The sequence below is a fragment of the Phacochoerus africanus genome, chromosome 8, assembly GCF_016906955.1.
Source record: "Phacochoerus africanus isolate WHEZ1 chromosome 8, ROS_Pafr_v1, whole genome shotgun sequence".
In the NCBI taxonomy this organism is placed as follows: domain Eukaryota; kingdom Metazoa; phylum Chordata; class Mammalia; order Artiodactyla; family Suidae; genus Phacochoerus; species Phacochoerus africanus.
In genome coordinates, this window is record NC_062551.1 from 144,085,363 (window position 1) to 144,112,514 (window position 27,152).

The following is a 27,152-nucleotide window of genomic DNA, read 5'->3' on the forward strand; positions in this document are numbered from 1 at the left end:
CAGGCCCTGCTCCAGACGTGGTTTTCAGACCCTTGCCTCATACCTGCTTGCCTGTTAACTGCATTCTGGGTCCTCATTGTTCCAGAATATGGTCCCCAGATTGTGGCACTGCTCCAGCTGGCACGATTAGTGTGAAAATAGTATTTCTTCTACTAGGGCTTGACCTACTGAGAAAATGGCACTAGATTTGAAAATTTATCCACTTCTGACTTTTTTACTTCTTATGAACATTGTAACCACTAAAATACTTATAGAGTTTTAAAAAATCAATACAGGCATACATAGTTTTATTGCACTTTGCAGACAGTGCATTTTTTACAAATTGAAGGTTTGTGGCAAGCCTCTGTTGTCAGATAGTTAGCATTTTTTAGGGCTAAAGTATTTTTACGTTAAGATATGTACATTGCTTTTATTTGATTTTATTTTATTTTTTGTCTTTTTTGCCATTTCTTGGGCCGCTCCTGCGGCATATGGAGGTTCCCAGGCTAGGGGTCCAATCGGAGCTGTAGCCGCTGGCCTACACCAGAGCCACAGCAATGCGGGATCTGAGCCACGTCTGCAACCTACACCACAGCTCACGGCAACGCCGGATCCTTAACCCACTGAGCAAGGCCAGGGATGGAACCTGCAACCTCATGGTTCCTAGTTGGATTCCTTAACCACTGAGCCACGACGGGAACTCCCATTGCTTTTTTTTTATGCATGATTCTATTGCATACTGAATAGACTATAGTAGAGTGTAAACATAACTTTTATATGCATTGGAAAACCAAAAAAATTCATGTGACTTCTTTATTGTGGTCTTCACCTCAGCACAGTGGTCTGGAACCAAACCCGCGGTATCTCCAAGATATGCCTGTATCACTAATACCTTTGTTTGTATTCAGCAGTATTTTTCAACTAAGTTGTTGAAATACTTACAAGTGTTCCTGTGAATTTCACTTTTCCCAAACACAGATTCAGTAGGTAAATCACATCTTTAACTTTTAAAATAAGCACAGTTCGAAATTTAAAAAAAAAAAAAGGAAGTCCTTTCTAAGTGCAAAAATGGGTTGGTTTCAACAGCTGGAGAATTTCCTTCTTTGGCCTGGACCTCTCCTTTGTCTGGCTTTATCTACAGACACACACACAGACACATACACATGCTCACCAGTGTTAAACTTTTTTCATGTGTGTGTGCTTTGTACAATGGAGCTTAATAATTTACATATTTTTCCTTTAATATCACCTCTTCATGGTCACATAGTGTCTATGTAATAAAGAGTGAGGTTCACAGGTGAAATGACAAAGTTGAAACTAAGATCTTCAGTCTCCAAACCTCACTGTCTTTTCAGTAGCCCATTTGTAGCAGAAGAGTCAAGAATTTTGTTTTGAGCTGCAGCTCTCATTAGAGCAGAATGACCTTCTTGGGAGATGTTTTCCAGCCTAAAAAAAATACCTGCCTGCTCTCCACTTCCATCGATGGCAAATGTCTGCCCTCTTCTGGCCAAAAGAAGGATGACAACCATCACTGAGAAATTCTTAGGACAAAGTCAGACCTTGAAATGGGGGGATTTGTGGTTGCTCCTTGATAATTTTGCTTTTTAGTGAGTTCTTGCCATTGCTCTGAATATAACTTTGCTCTGGGACCCTCAGGGAAGCTGTATGCACCCCTCCCCCTTGAACTAGGTGATCTCTGAAGACCTCACCAGCCCTCATTCTAAGAGCCATGAAGGAGGCTATGTGTTAAGGACATCTTATAGCAATGCAAGGCACTTGATGCAGATGCGCTGTGGGCAGATGTGCTGGCATGGAACCCTGGGCGGTGCTAGCGTAAATAGACCCCGTGCATTGATTGATGCCGAAGCCCCTGCGATCCTTCTCTTGTTCTTCGGAGTTCCTACAAGGCTCTGTGCTCCCTCAGGTGTCTCTATAGCAAACAGTTCTTTCCATCTGGATGAGCCACGGTCGGCATGGTCTTCACTCCCATGATGAACTCTTAACAGTCCAGGGACGCAGCGAGGAGTGGCCAACACTGGGGAGCTTCCTACTGCAAGTGCTGGGCCAGCACTCCTCCCGCGCTGACCGGATGGAAACTGCATGGGCAGCACATTCAAGAGGCAAAGGAACTGAGAATCTGCTTGAAAGACTTGCTTCGCTTGGGCGTTCCTGTCGTGGCTTAGCGGTAATGAATCCCACTAGCGTCCTTGAGGACGCGAGCTTGATCTCTAGCCTCGCTCAGCAGCTTAAGGATCCCATGTGCTGTGGTGTAGGTCCCAGATGAGGCTGGGATCTGCTGTGGTCGTGGCTGTGGCCAGCAGCTGCAGCTCCCAGGGGACCCCTAGCCAGAGAACTTCCATATGCCAAGGGGGTGGCCCTAAAAAATAAAAAAGACTTTGTTTGTGAAATGCTTCACCAAAGGAGTTGTTTCTAAAAATGGGTAGGAGTTTTAAATCGTGTTTCTGTGTCTTAATGGAGTGCCCCTAATGGCAGCTTCTGAGACAAGGATTTGTGCACAGGTTCAGAAGGCCGTCAGGAGACACTGAGAGGAGGCAAGGAACTGAGATGAGAAGAGGAAAAGCTCAGCAAGGTAACCACTGTAGGCTTCTCTGCCTCCCACTATGGTGAAGAAGAGTGAGGGGCAGCCTCTGAGCCAGGAGGGCGCTTGGCCAGCACCTGCCCTCAGTTGCTACATGGGTCACCCCTGAGCTGTCAGCTACCTGGAACCAGGGTCAGCTTGAGGAAACTGGCTGTTACTTGCTTTTAATTTTGTTTTTGATGTTGCTTGGCCACTTGTAAATCTTTTCCTTCATATGTTCTACCTTTACTGTAATTTAATTTAAGATAATAGAAGAGGTCAACCATATTTTTTCCTAGTTTTCTAAATTTTCCTTTTAAGTTTTTTTTCTTTAATTCATCAATTCACATGGAAGTTGTTTTTCAGTAGGAATCTAGTTGCTTTTTTCCAAATAAGTTTTTTTGTAAAAAAATAATAATAATTGGGAAAGACACTCTGAAGCAAACTGAGGAGGCCATGGCCATGAGCCATCCCTGAGCCATCCCTGAGCTGAGACCCTGGCGAGAGTGTGCACATGAGGCTGATGTGTGGGAACCGTTCCAGGCCCACCAGAAGCTGCCGTTGAGAAAGAGCACACTCCCAGGGCTCACCGTCGACTTTGCCAGTGTGGACCCTGTCATCTGGGGAGGATGGACTTACACTGTATCATAGAGGAAGCGTGAGAGCTGTGGGGAGGGGCTGAGTTTGCTGAGGAACACGTAGGCAGTGGTTGTTGACTGTCCCCTGTACCTGGACCTCCCAGGGGGATGCCCTGGGAAATAGCTCCTCTGTGCCAAAGCCTAGGGGAACAGCAGCTCTGGCTGGAAGCTGCTGGCCGCATTGATTGGATCGAAAAAGGGGAGCCCCTTTTGGGTGGAAGGGGAGGTGAGTGAGGACCTGGTGGGATGGACAGAGCTCCAGCTATGCAACCAATTGCAGTGTGTCCTTGGCCAAATTACAGTACTTCCCCAGGTCTAGTTTATCAAATCAGATTTTTTTTAATTATGCCATATTTTGCAGAGTTAATTGATTGGAGACTTCATGGTTTGGAATGCAAGATACAGTTGTACAGATAAAATTTGAGAATGTGTACAGTATACTAGCTTGATGCACGGGAGTGTGTGTGTGTGAGAGAGAGCTAATTATAGAAAAAGGAGAGAAAGAAAGAAAGGATTGAAAGAGGAATGGAGGGAGAGAAAGAAGGAGGAAGGAAGGGAGCAAAGAAATTGAAAATTGGCCCAGTGAGAAAAAAATAATCAAACCAAGGTTTGTCGAGAGTTGGAATTTCTACCAATCATCCTAACCTGCACAAAGGTAAGTGGGAGGGGTAGGGACCATTCATACAGGTGCAATAGCAACTTTTCCACCCATCGGCTGGCTCAGGAGGGGACAGTCCTGTTAGCCTTCAGAATTAACATTTAATTCTGCCCAGAATTAATGTCACTCATAGCTATTTGCTGCCCTCTGCTGGTCACAATAAGTAATGTCTGCATTACAAAAAGTTTTACCTGATTCTAATAGTATTTATTTACTCCCAAGATATGTATGGAGCACCTTTTAAGTACCAGGCACTGTTCTAAAACAGACAAGTAACCAAAACATATATGTATTCATACCTTCATGGGATTTAATTCAACAACATTTATAATGTCTAACATTTATAGAGTCCCTGCTATGTAGGTAGGTAGCATTTTAATTGCTTGATATTGATGAACTCATTTTAATCCTCAAATCATCCCTAAGAGGTAAGTATGATTATTTCCATCATTTTAAAACTGAAGAAACTCATGCACAGGGAGGTTAAATGATTTTTCTTGAAGTCACACCGCTGGGAAATACCTGAGCTAAATTTAACTCATTTTGGCTCTAGAGTCTGTTCTTAACCACTCCATACTTGCCTTTACTGGCATTTCTAGCAGATATGCTTTTCTCCCTGTCCTAAATACTGTGTAGACATTGGCACTCTTAGCTGGAAAGGCAAATACCAACCTGCTGGTTTGGCTGAGCCACTCACCCATCTTCTGTGTGGCCTTGAGGCAGTCCCTCACTCCATACAGTTGTGGGAAGATGAATACGTGGTGTGTGCGTGCTCACAGTAGGGTCCTGATGTGTTGTCCCTGTTCTCCCCCTCCCCCACGCTGACCCTCAGATGGGAGGGTCAAGGAAGCCCCCTGGAGGGGTGGAATCTCTGACCTGCTATTCTAGGCTTTTGCTTGAGGTCCCAGTGAGTTCTGCTTCTCCAGGCAACCTGGGAGCTAACGACGAAATGGAAACTTCTTCCTTGCTCAGGTTAGATCTCTGGGGCAAAGGGACAGCATAGAGCAATAGGGCTTCAGGTCAGCTCCAGGGAGAGCTGACATCTACTGAAGAAAGGTCTCCAGGGAGGGCTGCTAAAATGCCAGCCACGGCTGCTGGGAGGGGGAGGGTGGAGAGCAGTGGGGCACAGGGAGTGAGGGAGTCCTCAGATTTTATAAGCCCTAGATTTCTACTTGTTATTATTATTCTTTATCATGTATACCCAACTTCATATAAAATGTCAACTTTATAGGGTGAGAACATATTTTTTAATTTTTTAAAAAATGTCTTTAGAAATGTGTTGATGTTTTTTGGAGTTCCCATCGTGGTGCAGTGGTTAACAAATCTGACTAGGAACCATGAGGTTGCGGGTTTGATCCCTGCCCTTGCTCAGTGGTTAAGGATCCGGCATTGCCGTGAGCTGTGGTGTAGGTCGCAGACACAGCTCGGATCCCACATTGCTGTGGCTCTGGCGTAGGCCGGTGGCTACAGCTCCGATTGGACCCCTAGCCTGGGAACCTCCATATGCTGCGGGAGCGGCCCAAGAAATAGCAAAAAAAAAAAAAAAAAAGAAAAAGAAAAAAAGAAATGTTGATGTTTTTAAAAGGCAGATTTAAAAAGTATTCCGTTATTGCCTATCCAGAATCTACTCTTGTAGCCAGTGTCTAAATAACATTAATGAGAGCTACTCTTTTTTTTATTTTTATTTTTTGTCTTTTTGCCATTTCTTGGGCCACTCCTGCGGCATATGGAGGTTCCCAGGCTAGGGGTCCAATCGGAGCTGTAGCCTCCGGCCTACGCCAGAGCCACAGCAATGCGGGATCTGAGCTGTGTCTGCGACCTACACCACAGCTCACGGCAACGCCGGATCGTTAACCCACTGAGCAAGGGCAGGGATGGAACCTGCAACCTCATGGTTCCTAGTTGGATTCCTTAACCACTGAGCCACAACGAGAACTCCAGAGCTACTCCTTAGGAGGCACAGATGGCATGCCAGCACCTCACAGCAGCCCCATGACAGAGGTACTTTATTCATGCCACACCACTTGCAGATGAGCAAGCTGGAGCTCAGAGAGGTCAAGTCATTTGTCCTGGGTCACACAGCCAACTCTCAAGACTGTGCTTGGATGACTCCAGCACCACCACCCTATACTATATCCCTAAGTGAGGAAAACCTGGGGAGACTGACCTCCAGTTTCCAGGGACTTCTAAGCGTCACCCCGAGAAGCAAGGATGATTTATCCCTGGGTTTTGTCTGAACACAAAGAGGGGTTTTATCCTCATCTTTGGGGTCTGTCCTGTGATTGCAAGCAGCAGATCTGCATGTCTCCATCTCCGAGAGAGGGGTGATTGGGCCAGCTTTCACGTGATTCAGATCTGCCAGCCTGGAGCAGCCACACACCAGAGGGAGCCCTGGAAAAGACCTCGTGAGAAGCAGTTAGTGAGTTGACCCTGGAGGTGCAAGGACTGTCACACTCGGTGAGAAACTCAGCAGCTTTTTGTGGGGCTGGAGACATGTCATTATCCTGAACTCTAAGGAGAAGGGACTAAGGGGCTGGGGGAGGAGACCTGCCAGGGGCCACACAGCAGCAGGGGCGCCAGAACAGACAGAGTCCAGACCTTCCAAAAGCCAGTTTAGACCAACCTGCAGTCCAGCACAGTGCCCTGCCTTCTGGAGCAGCCCAGCAGCATCAACACTTCCCCAGGCATGTTCAAAAGGTAGGATCTCAGGCAGATCAGGCATCCCCTGCCAGCCCCAGCCCATCACTGAGCCCACTCCCATCTGCACCCTCTCACTTAGGGCTGCTGCACACCTGAAGGAGCATCCCCAAATTTGGGACAGGAGAGGCTTTCTCCCAAAGGAGACACTCCTTTCTTGGTTTACACTATTCCAATAGGAAAGAGACCAAAGCGTGATATGAGGCCATCGAGTGATAACTAGTTTTGCTGAAGCACAAAGTGAGTCACGCCTGGTGCTGAGCTGGTGCTCTGGGCAAGGCGCTCAACTCTTGGGGGAAGGTGGCGGGGGGGATGGAAGTGCCCAGGGACCACTTCATCCTCTGGTCAGTTTGGTCCTGTCACTTAGATCTCAGAAGTCACATTCAGCATAAAAGAGATCGAAGGGAGGAGCTGGCTCTGAGCCTCAGTTTCCTCGTGTGTAAAGGGATTCACACGGCTTATTTCAGTGCATTGTTTTAAGGAAATGTGAGTTTGGACTGTGCTTGGCATGTCAAACGCCATAAACGTCAGCTGTTAGCATCTTCATCACCATGGATTCTTGACTCTTGTGAAGTATATGTAGCCCAGGACCTTTTCCAGTTCCCTTCATGACAAATAAGGAATGCATATATTGGTTCCTGGGTTCCTCCAAATGACATGTTCCACCCAGAAGGCAGTGTTTCCTGGGTGTAATCTCACATGGCACATTAACCAGCCATTTAAATTATCTCAAAGTTTTATCTCTTGAGTGGTGGTCGGTGTTCATTGAGATGCAGTGTTTTATTTCCCCATGAGCTTTGCCACAGACTCAGCCATAAGCAGAGACCAGCCTAGCCACACGCAAGAGCAGTCCCCTGAATCCTAAACCCCAGCTCCCACCAAACACTCCCTCAGAGCTGAGACCTCTGCCCAGAGCCTCAGCCGGGCAGTGGGCATGATTCAGATTTGTGCCTCAGCAAAGCTGTTGGGTCTTGCACTGTGGGCTCCTTCCATCTGTAACTGTTTAAACTAAGTAAGTTGAATCTGTGACTGCCAGGGAGCCAGTGCCGTTTTTCCTATGGTGTGTTTCGCAGGACAGTAGTTCCATCCAATATTTACAGGTGCCGAGTCATTGGGCTGTCAAGTAAGTTTGAGGAGCAGTGGCATTTTAAGCACGTTTCTTTTCTGAGGACTTCGGCATCGTTCGTGCACCGGCTTTCTGGGTCTGCGAGGGAGGAACAGGTAGGCTCTTTCTCAAACCACTTGGACAATCTACTCTTTTCCATGTGGGACGGGGTTTTCTGCCACAGTGCTTCCCAAACCTTCATGGTTCACTGGGAGCTTAGGAAGGTGCAGATTCTGACACAGACCGTCTCAGGCAGAGCCTGAGAGTCTTGCATATCCCTCAGTCTCCCAGATGGTGCTGATGCTGTTGGTCCACAGACCACACTCTGAGCAGTGGGGTGTGAGGTGCTATTCCCGAGAGGTGAGGTGTGTGCTGTGTTCCTACCCCAAGGGCTCCTGACACCTCCCTGTCACAGCCTTAACACCTGCTGAAGGGCTTGTGTCATGTGCAAAGGAGGCGGGGCTCCCGAACTGGGATGGGAGCTCCTGAGGGCAGAGAATTCCATCTCTTTCGCTCATGGCTGTGTGTCCAGAACCTAGAACTGCACCTGGATCGCAGAGGGGCTTAGTCCCACGTTGTAGATGATGACCTTCCTAGGGAAAGGCAGCCAAGATGCCCCTTTCCAGGCATTTTCTGAAACATTTGCTGTGCCAGGGTGGTGGGTTTGAGTTTTCCACTGGTCTGAGATTGCTGCCAGCTCACCAAAGATTTTGAAAACCATTCAAAGCATCCTTTCCTTAAACTCATAAATCTTACTCAGCCAGCACATAGGTGAGGGCTCCACCTACGAGGCACGGCTGCTTTTCTTGTTACGGGAGCTTGCTTCAGCCCACGTGGTCTCTGAGCACCATGCAGAGGGTGCTTCCTGCTCTGTGCTCAGGGGTGTGGGCTACAGGCAGACCAGAATCTCCAAAGGGAAACAGTGTTTTGGAGATGGGACCAGAGTAGTTCAGGCCAAGCTCATGGGCAACTTAGTAAACCAGGTTCACTGATGCGGCTTCAATCTTGACCTGAGGTTCTCATTACCAATCCGGGCAGGGAGCCAAATTCCTTGCTTTTCAGTGGTTTGTTTGTTTGTTTGTTTTGATCCTAGAGAATAGGAGAAGCTATTTGTTACCATGGCAACTGCTCAGCGAGATTCTTATTTATTTGCTTATTCAATTTATTTTTTATTGAAGTATAGTTGACTCGCAATATTACAGTTTCGGGTGTATGACAGAATGATTCAGTATTTTTATAGATTATCCTCTATTTTGTTATTATAAAATATTGGCTATATTCCCTGTGCTATACTAGTCATCCTTGTAGCTTACTTTATACATAGTGGTGTGTGTGCCTCTTAATCTCCTACTCCCAACTCACCCCTCCTTCCATCCCTCTTCCCACTGGTAACCACTAGTTTAGTCTATATCTGTGAGTCAGCTTCTCTTTTGTTATATTTGTTTCATGTTTTTAGAGTCCACATATAAGTGAAAACATATAATATTTGTCTTTTTCGGTTTGACTTATTTCACTAAGCATAATACCTTCCAGCAAGGTTCTTAAGTAGAGGAGCAGGGGGCCAGGTCTCCTCAATAGGTTCCTACCTTCAAGAAACTTATGAATTTCTTAGGGAGCTGGGCTCTCCATACATGAGCTGTGTCGCCAGTGGCCAGTGGGAAGCAGAGTGGGTGCTTTTCAGTGATTCCTGAGCTAAGGTCGTCTATGATAGTTTCTCAGAGAAGGGAGCATATGCTGAGTCTTCAAGTAGCTGGATAACAGAGCAGGATAAAGGAAAAGTGTATGAAGATGAAATTTCACAAGCATTATTTGGGAGACAATGATTAGAGTAGCCTTCCTAAAAGAAAATCTGATATGTAGTGGATAGAAAAGCAATTTAGAAGCAGAGTATAGAAATGTCAGGCCGTGGATGGTGGACACCAGAACCCATCTCTTTAGAACTAGAATCTGATTCAGGCAGCCATGAGGCAGTCATAGGAAGATAGGCTTCTTTTGAGTGAAGCCAAGGATGGTTCACCAGATTGATAGGGAACAAGAGAGTTTGGGCCACTAGGTACAGTTGCAGGGTTGTGCACTGCACAAGAGTACCTGGCCAGGGAAGGAGGTGAGCACTGAAACCCAGTTCTCACTCTTTATCAAGCTATGCATCCTGGCATGGGTCCACCTTCTCCAGCCAGTGTTCACAAAAGCACCTGCAGGAGCTGGCTGTGGTCTGATCCCCTTAAGCGCCAGCTGTAGGGTGGTTTCTCCTCAGGGCAAGGTGTTTTCTCAGAGCAGCCAGTCATGCACATTCTCAGTGTGCCCAGGGAGGGCGCTGCTCAGCTTTGCACAGGACCACAGAGCCCTGTGCAGCAGAATGCAGCTAGAACTGGAGCAAACCGATTTTCTACTCCTGGGCTGACAGACCAGCCAGCAAGTGGTCTGTAACTGTCCACTTCAACCAAATTCAACCAAATCTTACTGCGAGGACCACTCAGCTCCCCAGTAGGAAAGGAGTGAAGACAGAGCATCTGCAGCCCTGAAGATCCTGAAGTTAGGACCAGCTGCCTCTGTCCTGAGGAAACTAGGCAGAGACTTGGTTCACGGAGTCCCACAGTTTCTAGCTCGGCAGGAGCGAATGTCACCTATGTTGGAAATACAGAAAGATGGAGAGGGTTTCAGGATTGTGGAGCCTGTGTGTGTCCCCATGGTCCCCACTGGCCTTTTGCTTCTCCAGCCACTGTGACAAACAGGAACTTTCTCCTGTGTGTTTCATAGGCCCCCTTAGGAAGGTTGAATCACCCCCAGATGAGAACTAAGCCCCTCTCTTTATAGAATACTGGGCACAGCAACTTGTCCAGGGACATGTGGCTGGGGAGAGGCACAGCAAGAGTTAGCTGGCAGGTTGCCCACTCCTCACCACTTTCTCAGTTTCTCCCACTCACACAAGTGGTCCTTCTCCCCCAGGCTTTATCATTCTCTAGGTTTCTGAATTGAGGAGGTCATGAGCCAAGTGATGGGATTTCATATCTGGTCTCCAAAAGCTCATTCCAGCTTAAGTGAAAGAGAAGGATGTGAGGTCCCTGGCTTTGGTCTGTAACCCCTCTGTCTGGCCTCTGGGCTGGGCACTCCTGAGCACAGAGGCGTGGGCTTCTGGCTGGCCCTGACTTCCAAGGCCCCCTTGGTGGTCCCACTGTGGCTTCACGCTGCCCTAGTCTGGACCCACATCCACACACGACCTTCTCATGCTAAGTGGTGACTCACCACTGGGTTCACCTACTTGACAATTACCAGATGAACCTTGGCCTCTCCTTGCTGGGTGGCCATGCTACAGCGAGTAGACTAAACTCATTCTTGGAGGAAACTAGACAGAGGACCCAGGGGAGAAGCACAGGGGTTTCCTGCTCAGCAGCCTTTGATCGAGGCTGGGGACTGCAGCTGGGACCTTTGCCTCTATGATGTGATGCTGGGAGGCTCCATGGCTCCCAACCAGATGTGAGCTTCAAAGGCAGGCACTGTGATCTCTAGAAACAGAACTCAAATTCCTGGGCCCCTTGCATTAGTCGCTGACAATAGAGAACAGCCAATAAATAAATTTTATTGTTTTAACTTTTACTGTTCTTCTAGAAGCTTTAAATTCTTTGTGTCATGCTTGATCATACAAATATGACATATACAAAAACATGAAATCTGAATATTAATTCCTTCTCAGTTATCTTTCTTACAGTTGTCTTGGTATTTTCCTTTTCTTTATAGTGTCTTTTGAGAATATGAATGTAGTTGTTTTATGAATGTTTTCTTTTTCGGTTGGTAGTGTTTGCATCTTTTTTAAGAAATCCTTTTAATAAATCCCAAGATTATAAAGATATTCAAATTTTCTTTTAAAAGTTTCAAAACTTTGTTTCCCACATTTAAAATATTAATCCATCAAGAATTAATTTTTGTATCTAAGAATTAGAATCATTTTTCATACAAGTATTTTACATATACAAAAATGTATATGTAATATAGAATCTGAAATAATAAAACCCCAATAACTTGAAAATTCAACTCTTATCAGTAGGTTTTGATCTTCCCTGAACTCCTTCCCCACAACACAGTATTTACTGCAGGTCTTTACATGTCTGAATTTGGTTGTTTACTGTTCTTTTGCCTTCTTTTCATATTTTACCACATTCTTGTGATGTTTAAAGAATATATTGTTTCATCTTGCTTGTTTTGGAATATTAGGAAAAGATCCCGCCCTAGGTGAGCTACATTATTTTTAAAATTTAAAGCTTGTGTTTGTGAGATTCATTTGAGTTCATACATATAGCTGTAGTTCATTCGTTTTCACATTCTTGTACCCTTCTTCCAGTGCACATGTGCAAGAGTCTGTAGTTCATTCAGTTTTGAGTTCTCACACACGCCTCCTGGTGCACACGTGCATAAGTGCAAGAGTCTCTCCAGGTGTACATTTAGAATGGAATCGAGGGGTCATAGTTAGCATATTTCCTTCTTCACTATATAGTACCAAATTGTTTTGCAAAGTGATTATACAAATTTCACTGCTACTAGCAGTATGTAAAAGTTCCCATTAAACCACATTCTCATAAACACTTGCTATTATCTTAATTCCTCAATCTAGTGTGTGTAAAATGGTATCTCATTGGTTTTAGTTTTCATTACCCTGCTTACTAATGAGATTAAACATAATTTCATGTTTATTTGTGCTTCCTCTTCTACAAAATGCTTTTTTGTATCCTGTTCCTATTTTGAGGTTGTCCTGATTTGTAGAATTAAAAACATAGAATCCAAATATTAATTCTTTATCAGCTGTCTTTCTTACAATTGTCTTGGTATTTTCCTTTTCTTTACGGTGTCTTTTGAGAATATGAATGTAGTTGTTTTATGAATATTTTCTTTTTTGGTTGGTAGTGTTTGCATCTTTTTAAAGAAATCCTTTTAATAAATCCCAAGATTATAAAGATATTCAAATTTTCTTTTAAAAGTTTCAAAGCTTTGTTTCCCACATTTAAAATATTAATCCATCAAGAATTAATTTTTGTGTCTGACAATTGGAATCATTTTTCAAATGGTCTTGTGTAGGTACCAGTGACCTCAACACCATTTATGGAGTGATTCACCACAATGTCACTGTCTTTAGCAACTTCACATAGGATGTATGTAGACCTATTTCCCTAGTCTGCTCCATTCATCTGTTTGACTTTCCTGACCTCAAAACCATACTGTTTCAATTACTTCAGCCTTTGAGTAAGCCTCGCAATCCAATAAAACAAATTCCTTCATCCTATTTGTCTTCAAAATGTCTTGGCTCTTCTTGAACATTTGCTCTTCCATATAATGAGATAATCATTTGCTAATAAAACCATCTGAGCCTTTTCTCTGCAGAAAGAGTTCGGACTACTCTTGCAGTTTATTGAATCATGCTATTTAGATTTTCCATTTCTTCTTCAATTACTTTCAGAAGCAATATATTTTAAGAATTTTTTCATTTCTTTTAATGTATAGGCATATAGTATTCTATTACCACTTTTAAAATTTTGCCTATGTGTAGATATGTCCCTTCATTTATATGTATTCGTATTGTCTGTTTTTTTCTTCTCAATCTTACCAGAGATTAATCCATTTTTAATAGTCTTTTCAAAGAACTTTTGGTTTGGCAGTTCCTCTCTATTGTATCTGTTACCTATGATATGCTCTTTTCTGTCTTATGTCCTCCCTTCTATTTTCCCTGTGTTTGTTTTACCATTAAGATTGGGTTAATTTCAGTGATTTCCTCACCACCCACTTAGGATTTAGCTTTCTAAGTTCTAATAAGTCATGTGTCACTTCTTCACCTGCCTTCCTTTTTCCAAAAGTTTGTTGCTTTAATTTTTTTAAAATATACTCTGCACATTCTTGTGGGCCCATATAACCTTTTTAAAATAATAGGTTTTGAGAAGGGAGTAAAATTAGATAACGTGCTCAATTTGCTATATTGGCCTGAAACCTATAATCATTATTTATTAATCCTTCTTTCTCATTTATAATCTCCCTGGGATGTATTCTGTTTTATTTATCCAACTCTATCTTCCACTCCACTAATTCTCTCTTCTTCTTTTTAACCTATCCCCTGGGTTTTATTTGATAATAATATCTTTTGTTCTAAATATTATATTGAATTTTTTTCAAATCTACCGTTTCTTTTTTGATGGTCTTCCCATTGCATTCTATTTCTGTGACTTCATATTCTACTCCTTTAAGGATTCCATACATAGTTATTTCACATTTATATATGGTTATTCTAATAGTTAAAGTCCTTGAAGATCTACATCTGACATACATTTTTTGTTCTGCCTCTGGCTCAAAGTGTTTTGCATTCTTATGTTTTTGGTTCAACTTTATTAAGAGCTTATATTTTGTTGATCTTAATCTGTGGAAATCCTAGAAACTCTGAAGAAGCTTTTCTCCAGAGCAGAATTGCATTTGCATTTGCTGAGAGCCAGAGGGTATTACCCACTTAGGAAAACTTTACACCTCCCCACCACTAGAACCGCAGACTTAATCTCTTCATCTGGTTACTTAGCTTTGATTTTGCTTTCATATTGGCATTTGCAGGCCGGACAGCCCTGCCTTTCACCCATACTTATCACTGTGAGTTCAGATCTTTGGAAAAGGGTGAGTGTGGGCATGGAAGAGTCATATATCACTTCTCGCAAGCCTGGGAATAAAATAAAAGGTCTGTTTTATCAGGTTGTATTCCTTTTATAGGAGTGGGACTCCATAGCATCTAGCTCTTCGTAGTGCCAGAAGTGCTTTGTAACAGACACTTGACTACCGGATTCTGCTCACAGGGGATTTTGGTGTAGACGGTTAGGACAGACATTATCTGGACTTCAGAATCATCTCTACCTCCCAGTCTGTGTTGGAATACCTTCAGGCCATAACATTTCTTTATGTTTCTTTGCCCTCTCTCTGAATCCACGGCATCTTTGGTATGTGAATTTCTCCCACAATAAAAAAAAAACTCAGTTTTTTCAGCTCTTTGATTTCTGTCTTACCCTCTCCAGAGAAAAAAAATCTATAAACCTCTATTGTTCAATATGGTTGCCACACATTCCTTGTGGCTATTTCAATTTAATCAAAATTAAATGAACTTAAAAATTCAGTTCCCAGGAAAAAAATCTCAAAAGAGGAAGATGTTCCACGTGACTCAGTCTGGCATGATGATGCATTTCTTTGAGGCCAATTCACTTCTCTTTGATGTAATTACTCACCTTATTCTGATCAACCACAGGAGAGAAGGGAGTTGGGGGGGGAGGGGTTGTGTAGACCATAGACCACCAAGGGCAGGGTGGGAGAGGTGCATACACTGCTTTAGAGGAGGAAGGGAGACAGTGGTGGGCATTTCTCTTATTCTCCATGACCTCATTTGGTCCTCAAGACAATCCTGGGACATAAAAAGCACTATTATCTCCGTTTAAGACCCCTTTGTAAACACATACTAACATACACTATTTATATAAGGACATGTTCCCCTCTTTCCTCCTGAATATCTTTGCTCATCTGGCTGACTTAAGGTGTGTAGATGTGGCCTCAGAACCCAGTCCTGCCTTCCCATCCCTGTTTCCTAAGTCAGGCATATTCCAACTCCTTGCCCTAAGGAACAACCCCCACATTCTCCTTTTTTTTTTCCTTTTTAGGGCCACACCCACAGCATATGTAAGTTCCCAAGGTAAGGGTCGAATCAGAGCTGTAGCTCTTGCCTATACCACAGCAACGCAGGATCCGAGCCGCGTCTGCTACCTACTACACCACCTCAAGGCAATGCCAGATCCTCAACCCACTGAGCAAGGCCAGGGATTGAATCTGAGTCCTCATGGATATTGGTTTGGTTACCACAGAGCTACGAGTATGGAAGTTCCTGGGCCTGGGATTGAAGGCCAAGCCTCAGCAGTGACCCGAGCCTCTCCAGACAATGCCAGATGTTTAACTAGTTGCACCACAGAGGGAACTCCCCCACATTCTAATAAGTATGTCCTTTCTGCATTTTCCCGTTTTACACAGGAGCCAATTTCCTAGTAATTCTTGAGCGTAATTCAGAGGGAAAACTAGGATCCTTTCTTGTCTGGGCTTTGGGATTCCTGGAGAGCACAGGTCCCCTTTGGCAGTGATGTCTGCCATCGTTTCATAGTTTGAAATTTGCAAAGCTGCCACTCATGACCATTTATTTCTTCCTGGATTCTTTCTCTCCAGTGAGGCAGTCCTTGGTTATGGCTTTGTGACACAGAAAACTAGATCTTCCATAAGAGTGGCCAAACTGAATGGGAATTTAACAAATATGTCCATTTCTATTGATCTGGTAACTCTTTGTTAAAACAATTAAGCAGCACAAAAACAAGCAGTGCTAAACAATGAGAAGGGGCTATGCAAAATCTAAGCACTCAGGTTGGAAATCCTTTCCCAAATCCTAAACTGTTACTTCTCACATGGGTAATCTCTTATCAGATAAACTAATCATGATGCGTCAGCAGATCAGAGAAAGAGCCATACCCCTCAGCTGCTGCCTTTCCTCCAACTTTTCTGTGAAGGAATTGGAAAGAGAGATCTGACTTTGATAAGAGCAGATTAGACATTTAACTTCATTAAGCACATGGCCAGGATAAATTTGAGCTGAGGAGAACAGGACCATGCCAATGAGATCAGTTATCCACAGGCAGTGACCTCCTGGGAACTTAAAGACCAGGAGAGGTGCCAAAGGGCCAGAGACAGGAGGCTGCAACCCCTGCGATCCTGAATTTTAAAATGCTGAAGGTGAACTCAGAAACTGGAGAGCAGGAGCAGAGGCAGACAAGGAGTTAGAAGGAGCTCTGGACAGCCGAGGTCTCAGTTGAGCTGGGGTGGGGCCAGGTGATGTGATGCCAACAAAGGAGAAGCAGCTTGGGGTCTCTCACTGATTGTAGACGCCAGCACGAGTCACCACTGGGACACGGCTGCCACGAACTAATGGGACGTTCAGCCACATTCTCGGAACTATGGTGTTTCCAAAAGAGGGCACAATGATTCCCCCTGGACTTAGCAGCATCTGAAACACTGAGTCATCCTATACTGCTCCTGATATTGTGTAAAGAAGAGTTTCAGATGACATTTACACTGGGTAGCAGGGTCTGGGCTTTAATTTTGGTTTTTCATTGCAATGAGGTAAACATCGCCGGGCCCTGAGAGACAGAGGCTGTTTTCTTTGTTCTTAATCAAGCTCTGCATCAAGGAACATTCTGTTTTTTCCCTACCACTGCTCCTCTCCCTCTGAAGGTAGGAGTTCCCAAGTGTGTGGTAGCGTGGGGCTCCAGAGCCAGTGTGTCTTACTGGTGATGAGTGTAGATGACAGGGAAGGATGCGTCTCAGCTTATGAACAAGCCTCTGGGAATGTCGCCAGTCGACTGAATCAATCAGGGAACGTGCCACCCTCCTGCACCCCATTTTTGATTTAATATTAAGGCAGATGTCCTAACAGTCAGGGCTGTTTAAAAACAAAATGAGCTGCCTTGGGGAGGAGTGAGTTCCTCATCATTGGAAATGTGCAAGAGCAATGTGTGGGTGACCCTCTGAATACGGGTGTGGACCAAGAAAAGGTTTGACAGAGATGATGCAGGCCCATTTCCGAATCAGACACCATACTCTCACATCTAGACAACCCTCGTTCTTTGCTGATTATGAACGTTCCAAGTAGCTTAATTCTCCTCGATCAGAGTTAGCTGCCCTCCATGAATTACAGTGTTAGGGTTCTCGAGTTCCAGTTGTGACTCAGTAGTAACAAACCCAACTAGCATCCATAAGGATGTGGGTTCAATCCCTGACCCTGCTCAGTGAGTTAAGGATCTGGCGTCGTGTGCAGGTCACAGATGCGGCTTGGATCCCGTGTGGCTGTGGCTGTGGTGTAGGCTGGCAGCTGTAGCTCTGATTAAACCCATAGCCAGGGAACCTCCATATGCCTCAGGTGCAGCCCTCAAAAGCAAACCCCCCCCAAAACCCAACAAACAGACAAAACCAACCCTCCCCACAATGTTAGGGTTCTGAATGCATTTTAATTCTTTTCTCTCTCTCATCACAACTGGTGTTGCCCCCTGCTCCCTCTTCCATGACCACCTGAACTCATAAGGAGAGAGGACTGCCCTATTTGGCTTTCTAGCTTTCTGTGTCCACTAGAAGGACACCATGGTGTTCCCTCTGGCTTCCTCTCTAACCCCTGTAGCTTTTTTGGCAAAGTGATGGAAAAAACACTACCAGGAGTGCAAAGAGAGTGCCACGGATGCCAACATGTGATCATTCTCTCCTCCTCACCTGCATCCCAGCCAGCTCAGTCCAAATGCATCTGAAGCAAGAGCATGAATTACTCTAATTTAGGGCAATTATAGGATTTACAAATTAAGCATATTCCTGTGGTTTCCCTAGCAACCATCTTTTGAATCACACGATGAGATAAAACTATTGTGCTACTTAATAGAGTCCGCTATTAAGAGAAGTCCAACTATATAATTCACAGTGAGTACCCACCTGGGGTGGGCAGAAAGTGTGCCCCGCAGGGGGTGGCAGGAGACCTACATGTAGGTTTCGGTCCACAGGGGGTCAGATCCAGAGCAGGGACACATCCCGAGGTCCTGGTGATAATGCCCCAGTGAAGCAAAGGTGTGAGAGTGGGGCCAGGAGAAGGAAGACTGAAGGGGCTTCTGAGTGAGTGAAAAAAAACAAGCACAGAACAATTTGAGGCAAGGGGTCTGCTTAAACAAAGTAGAGACATAGTGAGATCCGATGCAGGGGAGGCTCTTCCAGCTCCGTAGCGCTCAGGCCATGCTGAAAGCAGCAGGGCTGGGCCGGGGGACCCAGCAGTCTTGGGCAACACACTGCATTATGCTGCCAGCCTAAATAGGGTCTGGGAGGGTAAACTGGCAGGAGAGCATTCAGTTCTTGGCTTTTTACCTGCATAATAAGAGGCATGAGCCATATCACTTTCAAGGCCCCTTCCAGGTTTTCTGGGTAGTAGGACTTACCTGGTTCTGGAACAATTTAAAAAATAATCATACATACAGTCAGAGATGAAAATAGTAGCTTTATTGGTGGTCATGTTGGAGCACTTAAACTGGACCTGTGACCAAATGACCTTCAAAGTGGAACAACCTTGACCGAGTCTGGACCTGCATGTGGGCAGAACTGGGGCTACAACACAGACACTCGAGAGTGGGCAGTCTCGCTTACACCCATGGATTCTGGAGAAAGAGAGGCACGTCCCCTGAGGCCAGGGGCTGGGATCCAACTGTTCTTCCCACAGGAAAGCAGAAGCAGCAAAAATTTTTTCCAACCAGCACGAAGTCAGCCTAACAAAGTGAGTCCATGCTTCAGGAACCTTCTCCAGCCTCACCAAAAAGGTCTTTCCCTCCCCTGGGAAAAAGTGAAGGAGAGGGAGCAGGATGGGGGAGAGTTAACTCTAACCGCCCCAAAGGGGGCAGAGATTCCTGTTTTGTGGCAAGAATCCAGAAGGGGAAAAGAGTTTCCTAACACAGGAGAGGGTGTTGCATGAAATACTCATAGCTGGCACATGGGGGATGCCCCTTGCTTCCCGGGGAACAGACGTCTGGCCACCCACACCTTTGAGTGTGCAGAGAGCCTGCAACTCCCAGCAGCTGTCAAAGAAGGCATTTTCTCCACCCACATGCAAACAGGTCAAAGTCCCTTTGAAAATTAAAATCTACAATATGGCATGTCATTTCAGTCCAATGACAGGTTTGAGAAGAGCAGACCTATTGAGTTATTGAACTTGTTAAACTTTTTTTTTAAGTTTTCCAATATTTCTCATTATGACTAAACTGTAGACTTTTATAATGTTCCTTGTAAGAGGAAGTGGATGTGTTTATAAGCATCTGTTTTGCAAAGCCCTGCTGGCTGTCTCTCTCTCAACTGTCACCAGCAGGAAAGTCACCCCTGACTCCCTGCCTTTCTAGATTTCTTGTACAGTTTTTCAAGTTCCTCATTTTGTAACTGGCACTTTATGATGGCAAGCCCTGGTGTGTATATATTCTGGGCAATGAGCGAATATCTATCTGAGGGTCAGAGAGGGAAGGAAATATAGTCAGGACTTTGCTACAGTGAGTGGAGTGGTTGAGTTGGGTTCACCGCCACCTCCATGGTGCCTTGCACTGTTCCTTATGGTCCAAGAGCATCTGGGCTTTTAGGTTCTTTCTTTCTAGATTCCCCCCCTTCCCCTCCACTAGATAACTGTGTTCATGGAAGAAGAAGAAGACACTAAAAATAGTATCTTTCTGGGGTGGAATAACATGTGGCCTCCTTCCTTTGGAGAGTGAAGGAAAAACCTCTCTCTTAATGGTAGGTTGCTAATGCCTGATAATATTAATTTGCTCCTGACTCTGTGCCAGGCATGGTGCTAGGCACTTTGTTTCATTTAATCTTCATGGCCACCCCATGAGCAGTGACTTTCATCCTCATGCTACAGAGAAGGAAAAGAAGGCTTGGAGACTCTTTAGTAACTTTCCGTGCAGTCTTGCTAGAAAGTGGTGGAACTTTGCCAGTTTGGACAGATTCATTAGAAAAAAAAGTTTTTTTTGGTTGTTCTTGTTATTTTTGTTTGTTTGGTTGGTTGGTTTTGTTTTTAGCCATGCTCAAAGCATGTAGACGTTCCCAGGCCAGGGATTGAGCAAGCTGCTGCAGTGACAGCACCAGATCCTTAACCACTGAGCCACAAGAGAAACCCCATTTTAAATTCTTGTCAAAAGCTTTACCCTCTACCTATCAATCCTCCTTCTACCCAAAGTTAGAAATCAATTCAGAGGAAATTCACTTTGAATTTGTATGTTCCTTGAGTGTTAGAGTTTATGGATCACTCACTCTTGATGTGTTTCATTCTTTGCTATCTGTAGTTAGGGAGAAACAGGAGTGTGGAGAGTAAGAGGATAGTTGGGGAAGGCGGAGTTTGGAACCTACGGATACACTGGGTGCAGAGGTCATAGGCCCACTCTCTGCCTGCCCTCCCTAGGCCAGCTCTGCAGTGAACTATTGGAAACAGCAGCAGGCAGAGCTAGGGACCCAGATCCTCCAGGAACTTAGCTGCATGAGTTCAGCCACCAGATTTCCACTTGCTGGCTACAGTTTCCTGTTGAGACTGATGAATGTTGCATTTCCCTTGAGCATCCAAACTAGGTAATTCAATGCCATGTCATTCAGTGAGAGAAACTGCTAGAAGCAGCTGTGTTTTCTCTGAGCAACTGTTTCTGCTTGTTTGCTTGGCAAATGCTTATAGAACATGTACAACTAGCTACCATGTATTGTTTTAAGTACTTTATGAACATTGGCTTATCTCATCTTCCCAGTGGACCACGTGGTAGCTCTCCTAGGTGCCATTATTATTATCCTGTTTGTAGGCAAGCACAAGGTGATACTTACGGTCCCAAAGCTAGAAAGAGTGGAGCCAAGTTGAATTTAAGTAATCCAGCTCCAGAGTCCAAGTTCTTACCTTGTTTTTATCTCATAGACAGTGGAATTGTGGGATCGATCAGGTTACCTCTCCCTTTAAGCAAATACATAAGCCCTCGGCGGGGCGGGCGGGGGGTGTTTTGGGTACTAGGTTGACCCCCAATTTCCTTCTGCCTGCCTGATTTCCTATCACTCTTCACCCTACCAGATTTTTTCACCCCTCTTTGCCATTCACCAAAACATCCTTTTGGAAAGATGCTAAGAAGTTTCAATAATAATAATAAATATAAAGAGGTTTTCATGGTGCAAGTTTGGAATTCTTCTAAGGGGCTTGCTGTACCCTCCAGTGTCTGTGTGGTGCTTTCACAGAGTTTGGGAGAGAGTGGGGGTAAAGGAGGCAGCTCTACTTAAGAGGAACAAGGTACAGGTTCTCACCAAGGATGCGGATGCTTCCTAGGGGGAGGAGGGTTGTCGAAAAATTTGTTGGTGGTAGGGGAATTGATTATTGGAGTAACTGGGGGTGGTGCCCTTAGGATATACTGGGTAAGGAACAAATCCTCTAAGCCCACAAATCTTCCTACAATGAGGGAGACAGTCCCACACAAGTTACAGATGCCCCATTGGAACTAAATGTAGGTAAAAATCTCTGTGGTCACCAGAGCCTAGCACCTAACTCCATTTCACATATATTTAAAAGGATGTTTTGTATGGTTTTGTAACATGTACTAAATTTTCCAGGAATGCAACTCTGGTGTAAATCAAGAGAAGATTGCACTTTGTTTGTTTCAGAACTTTACCAAGAATTGTTCACCACTTTGAAATATTTCATCGTCAACAACAGTGTTTCTGGTATCTGAGACAACAACACAACACACCTGTATCAGATTGTATTTGTAGCTATCACATTCATATTAGTTCTGCTTATACAGATACATGAACATGCCCATTTAGGCTTTATCTCAAAATATTCAGAATAAAGGGAAAGTGTCAACAGTAAATATTATTTGAGTATTGTCTTACTTCTCATACATCCACGTTTACTCATTATAACTAGGAGCAAGCACCTGCCACTTTCTTCATGTCTCTAGTCATGCCTGAAACATTTCTTTTATTATAAATTACTTTTCATTATTGATTTTCTATTCAAGAGGATATTGTATGATTTTCTAAAAATTTAGACTATCTGTGAGTTTCTTTTCAAAATACCAAAGGGGAAGTTGCAAATATATATTTTATTTATTTATTTTTTGTCTTTTTCTAGGGCCGCATCTGCGGCATATGGAGGTTCCCAGGCTAGGGGTCTAATCAGAGCCGAAGCCTCTGGCCTATGCCAGAGCCACAGCTACGCCAGATCGGAGCTGCATCTGCAACTTACACCACAGCTCACGGCAGTGCCGGATCCTTAACTCCCTGGGCAAGGCCAGGGATTGATCCCACAACCTCAGGGTTCCTAGTCGGATTTGTTAACTAGTGGGAACTCCGCAAATATATATTTTACATGATGGTACTGAGTTTGATAGGCTTGAAAACCACTGGCTAAGTCCTCAGAGATACAGGCTCCTGGCATGTCTGAAGATCGTCTTAAACTTTGTGCTTTCGAGCTTAACAGGACAGTGAGTAGCATCTGGTCGATGTGACTTCCTGTGTTTCTGCTTCTCTCCAATGTATTCATTCATTCCTCAAGTAATTTTTTGAATGCTACCAGCTGATAGACATTGTGCTGTGTACTAGAAGGGCCGTTTGCTTAAACTCAACAGATACTACAAAATTAACAAGAAGGTAAGATAAACGATTCTTGCCAATCAACTTGATACCATAAACTTGTTATCAAAAATCATAGGCCAATGTTACTCATGAACATAGGTGTAAATACCCTAAAGAAAATTTTGACAACCTCAATCCAGCACTATATAAAAAGTGCAATTCATCAAAATCAAGTTGGAAATTTTCTAGGAAAGCAAAACTAGCTCAGCATTGGAAAAAATATGCAGTGTAATCACTGTATTGACACTAAGTTATAAATTTTTTGAACCTCTCACTAGATGAAAAAAGATTTAATTCAGTATCTTTTCATAAGGAAAAACACTTCTTAAAACTAGAAATAGAGAAGAATTTCCTTAGTTTTGTAAGGGCTAGCTAAAAAATCAACAGCATACTGAAAGGTAAGATGTTGAAAGCTTTCTATCTGAGGCTAGGGATAGTACAAATAGGGCCAGTATCACCTCTTTTGTGTAGCATTTTATGGAAAATTCTAGCAAGTGCAACAAGAACAGAAAATAAACAAAAGACATAATGAATGTAAAGTAAAAACTAATATTTTTATTGCTTACAAATAGTGTTACATGCAGAAAAAATTAATAATTTACAATTAAATTATCAGAAATAATGTTCGACAAAGTTTCTGGATACAAGGTCAAGATACAAAATCAATTGCAGCAGTAACAATTTAAAAAGAAAAATTTTAAGCAGATACCGTTTATATAGCAACAAAATACCAAACGTCTATGAATAAATCTTATGAAATACGTGTAAGAGGGAGTTCCCATTGTGGCGCAGTGGTTAACGAATCCGACTAGGAACCATGAGGTTGCGGGTTCAGTCCCTGCCCTTGCTCAGTGGGTTAACGATCCAGCGTTGCCGTGAGCTGTGGTGTAGGTCGCAGATGCGGCTTGGATGCCGCGTTGCTGTGGCTCTGGCGTAGGCCGGTGGCTACAGCTCCGATTGGACCCCTAGCCTGGGAACCTCCATATGCCGCAGGATCGGCCCAAAGAAATAGCAGAGACAAAAAAAAAAAAAAACCATGTAAGAACTCTGCACGGAAAATAACACAATATTGAGAGAAATTAATGAGGACCTTTATACGTAGAGGAACAACCCATGTTTATGGATTGAAAAACCCTGTAAAACAAACTCTATGATTTATAATCCTGATAAGAAGTACAGTAGTTTTTTTAAAATAAAACTCATGAGCTGCCTTCTAAAATATATGTGGAATATATGGAAATAAAAATTGCTACTATGAAACAATCAGGCCAAATAACTTATACACTAGATATGAATATTTATTATAATGTTATAGTAATTAAGGTAGTGTGATATTGGTGTAAAAGTAGACTAAGAAAAAAGTCCTCAAACAGACCCACATATTTGGACACTGGCTTTTACAACTTGATCTTGAAAAGCAGTGGTGAAAGGATAGTTCAATCAATGGTGTGTCTATTGGGTAACTGCATGGGAAAAAGAAAAGAAACTTAATTATTATGTGAACACATACATAAAAGTCAGTTTTCAATTGATGGTAGCTCTAAATGTGAAGTTTCTATAAGATAAAAAATATCTTCATGATGTGAAGATAGAGAAAAATATTGAGTGATACAAATAGCATAAAGAAATATTGATAAAGTGGACTACATTAAATTAAGAACTTTTGTGTATCAAATTCCAGGAGTGAAGAAGTAAGCCACAGATTAGAAGATAGTTGTAACACACACAATTGACAAAATACGTGAAAAACTCTGTACAAGTCAGTCAGTAATATAGATAATTCCTTGTATTTTCTTTACAGAAGAGGCTATCCGAATGGCTGATACAGCTACAAAAGGTGCTTAACCTTGTTAGTAATCAAGGAAATACAAACTGAAACAGACACCTATCTTGTAACCAGCAACTCCACTCCTAGGCACATACCCAACAGAAGTGCAAGCATATGTGTACAAAGACTTTTACAAGAAAGTTCATTGCAGCGTTATTTGAAATATCGCCAAACTGGAAGCAGCCCAAAGGTCCATTCATAATAGAAGTGGCGGTATCCTCACTCAGTGAAATACTCTTCGGCAATTATGATGGAAAAAACCTATGGAAAAATACAACACGAACAAACCTCACAAATATTTTGAGCACAGAAATCCAACACAAAAGAATATATGCTGTATTATTCCACTTATGTAAGATCAAAAACAAGCAAAATTTTACTATAGCTTTAGGAGTCTGTGTAATAATTAAATAGGGAGGCAGTAGTTTGGGGAAGGGGACCTGAGGTTTGGGCTTGGCTTCAGGGGTGCTAAAAATGTCCTGTTGCTTATAATGATGGATTGTATCAAATTGTATGCTTATAATTTGTACACTCTTTTTTTATGTGAGGTACATTTCAATAAGCTTTTGCAAATTCAGCAATGCTCTGATCAGACCAATCTTAGAGAATTCTTTGTTTACACTGTCAGTTATAATAATGTAATAGTTGATGTGACAATTTATAAGTGACACTGATGAAACAAAATGACAAATTTATGGTGAATAACTGCTAGTCAAAGAATAAAGCTGAACTCAGGGAAGAAAAGCTACACACAGAAAGTAACCTGAAGATTTTAGAGAAGGCAGTTCAACAGAGATCAAAATACCTTAGAAAAAGGCTCTTCGCCTGACTCAAGACTTGGGGACCTGCTGGCCTTCATGCACACTTTGTCCTGGCCTCTGAGGCTCTTGCTGGTGCATACCCAGCCTACACCTCTTTCAGTCCCGGTGAGTCTTTTGTCTTAATCTTGGACCAGATGAGGGCAGAACTCTTTGAGCACTGAGTAGCTAATGGAACTGAAATGTCTCCAACAATGCAAAGCTGCAAATTGCTGTGATTCATCCTGAGGGCATGCAGCCCCCAGGGATCTTTGTTGTTAAGAGGAACACGCTTGCCAGAACCCTTCTGTGTGGCCACAGCCTCCCTCATCAACATGTGGGATGCTGAGATTCAGGCTCTAAATTTTAATCTGAGAGCACAGATTAGTACCTGGGCTGTTTTCCTCTGAGAGGTTTTTGTCTTTGCTGTTGTCGTTGTCATTAGTTGTTAGAAAGGGAAGGAGAGAGGGAGAAATCACATATTCCCTCACCTGGATTTCAACACCCTTATAATCCTTCCCAAAGCTACCTTTTCAAATGCTGTCTCCCACCAGCCCCCTGGGTGGTGCCTATATTAACCAAACAAAAGTCACCACCAAAAAATACTGTGTGCATCTTGCTTTTAACTTGTCCATACTTTACCCACTCATTTCCGTGTGAATGAGTCAATTCCACCTTCAAGGCTGAACTCAGTGCAGCTTCCACTGCAAGGGTTTACTGACCATTGCTGGCGCCTGTGGCTATTTACTGACTATTTTCCCATACTCTAAATCAGAATGCCATGCCACTTATGGGTATGAATAGTCATCTATGAGATGTTTGAAGCTGGGAACCCAAGTTTCACATCAATAAGGTTTTCTTGCTGTCAAAGTGCTTCTTAGGTGCCAGCCATTATGTTAAACATTTCATCTACATTATTTCATTGAATCCTCAGGATCATCCTAGTAGGTAGATACTATTTTATACTTGCCTAAGGTGATTCTGGAGACAGTAAATTGCAGAACCAGAACTCTGACTCTTGAGGACGTGCTCCCCACTCTTCCACAGAGCTGCTCGCAGATGGGGAAAGGGCAGGGGTGGCAGGGTTGAGGTGGGCTGAGGCATCCAGTGTGGGAGGGGTGGAGAGACGAGGCTGGCCTGACCATGGCGTGCTGTCTGTGCAGATCAGTGCATGTGGATCTGGAGCTCTGCCCAGCAGGCAGCAGGAAGATAGTGCATGTGAGTAAGAAGGCTTCAGCGAGCCGTCTGGAAGTACAGAACCAGCAGATGCTCACTAGTTCAGAGTGGATATAGCACCGTGGCTGCAAGCGTGGCTTCCACAGCCAGACTGCATGGATTTGAATCCTGGCTTTGTCAAGACATGTGCCTTTAGGTAAGTTGCTTGCCTTCTCTGAAGTTACTTGTCCACTCTGTGTCTGTTGTTGTCCATCTGCAGAATGGAGATGATAATACTTACCTTGTAGTACAGTTGTAGGGATGAAAGGAGTTAATACATGGAAAGCTTTCTGAAGGGTGTCAGGCACACGGTAACTACTGTGGAGAGTGGGCTCTCTTTCTCTGTTTGGATCTCCATGTTCCCATATGTAAGTGAGAGTTGGATCAGATTGTCCATGGTGTAGGTACCATCATGTCCATTTAAGCTCTCCTCTTAGATTTCATGAGCTC

At 43.7% G+C, this 27,152-nt stretch overlaps 1 long non-coding RNA gene across 2 annotated transcripts; it reads left to right on the plus strand.

Moving 5' to 3' along the window:
* The first annotated feature begins 653 nt into the window (after positions 1-653).
* Positions 654-26,853, plus strand: LOC125131980 (uncharacterized). 2 transcript variants are annotated; one of them, XR_007136108.1, is made up of 4 exons: positions 654-2,164; positions 2,499-2,569; positions 24,664-25,616; positions 26,651-26,853. It is a non-coding gene; the product is annotated as an uncharacterized LOC125131980 (long non-coding RNA). The 2 variants fall into 2 exon arrangements; XR_007136109.1 differs by lacking the exons at positions 654-2,164; positions 2,499-2,569 and adding an exon at positions 22,560-22,877.
* Positions 26,854-27,152: the final 299 nt, after the last annotated feature.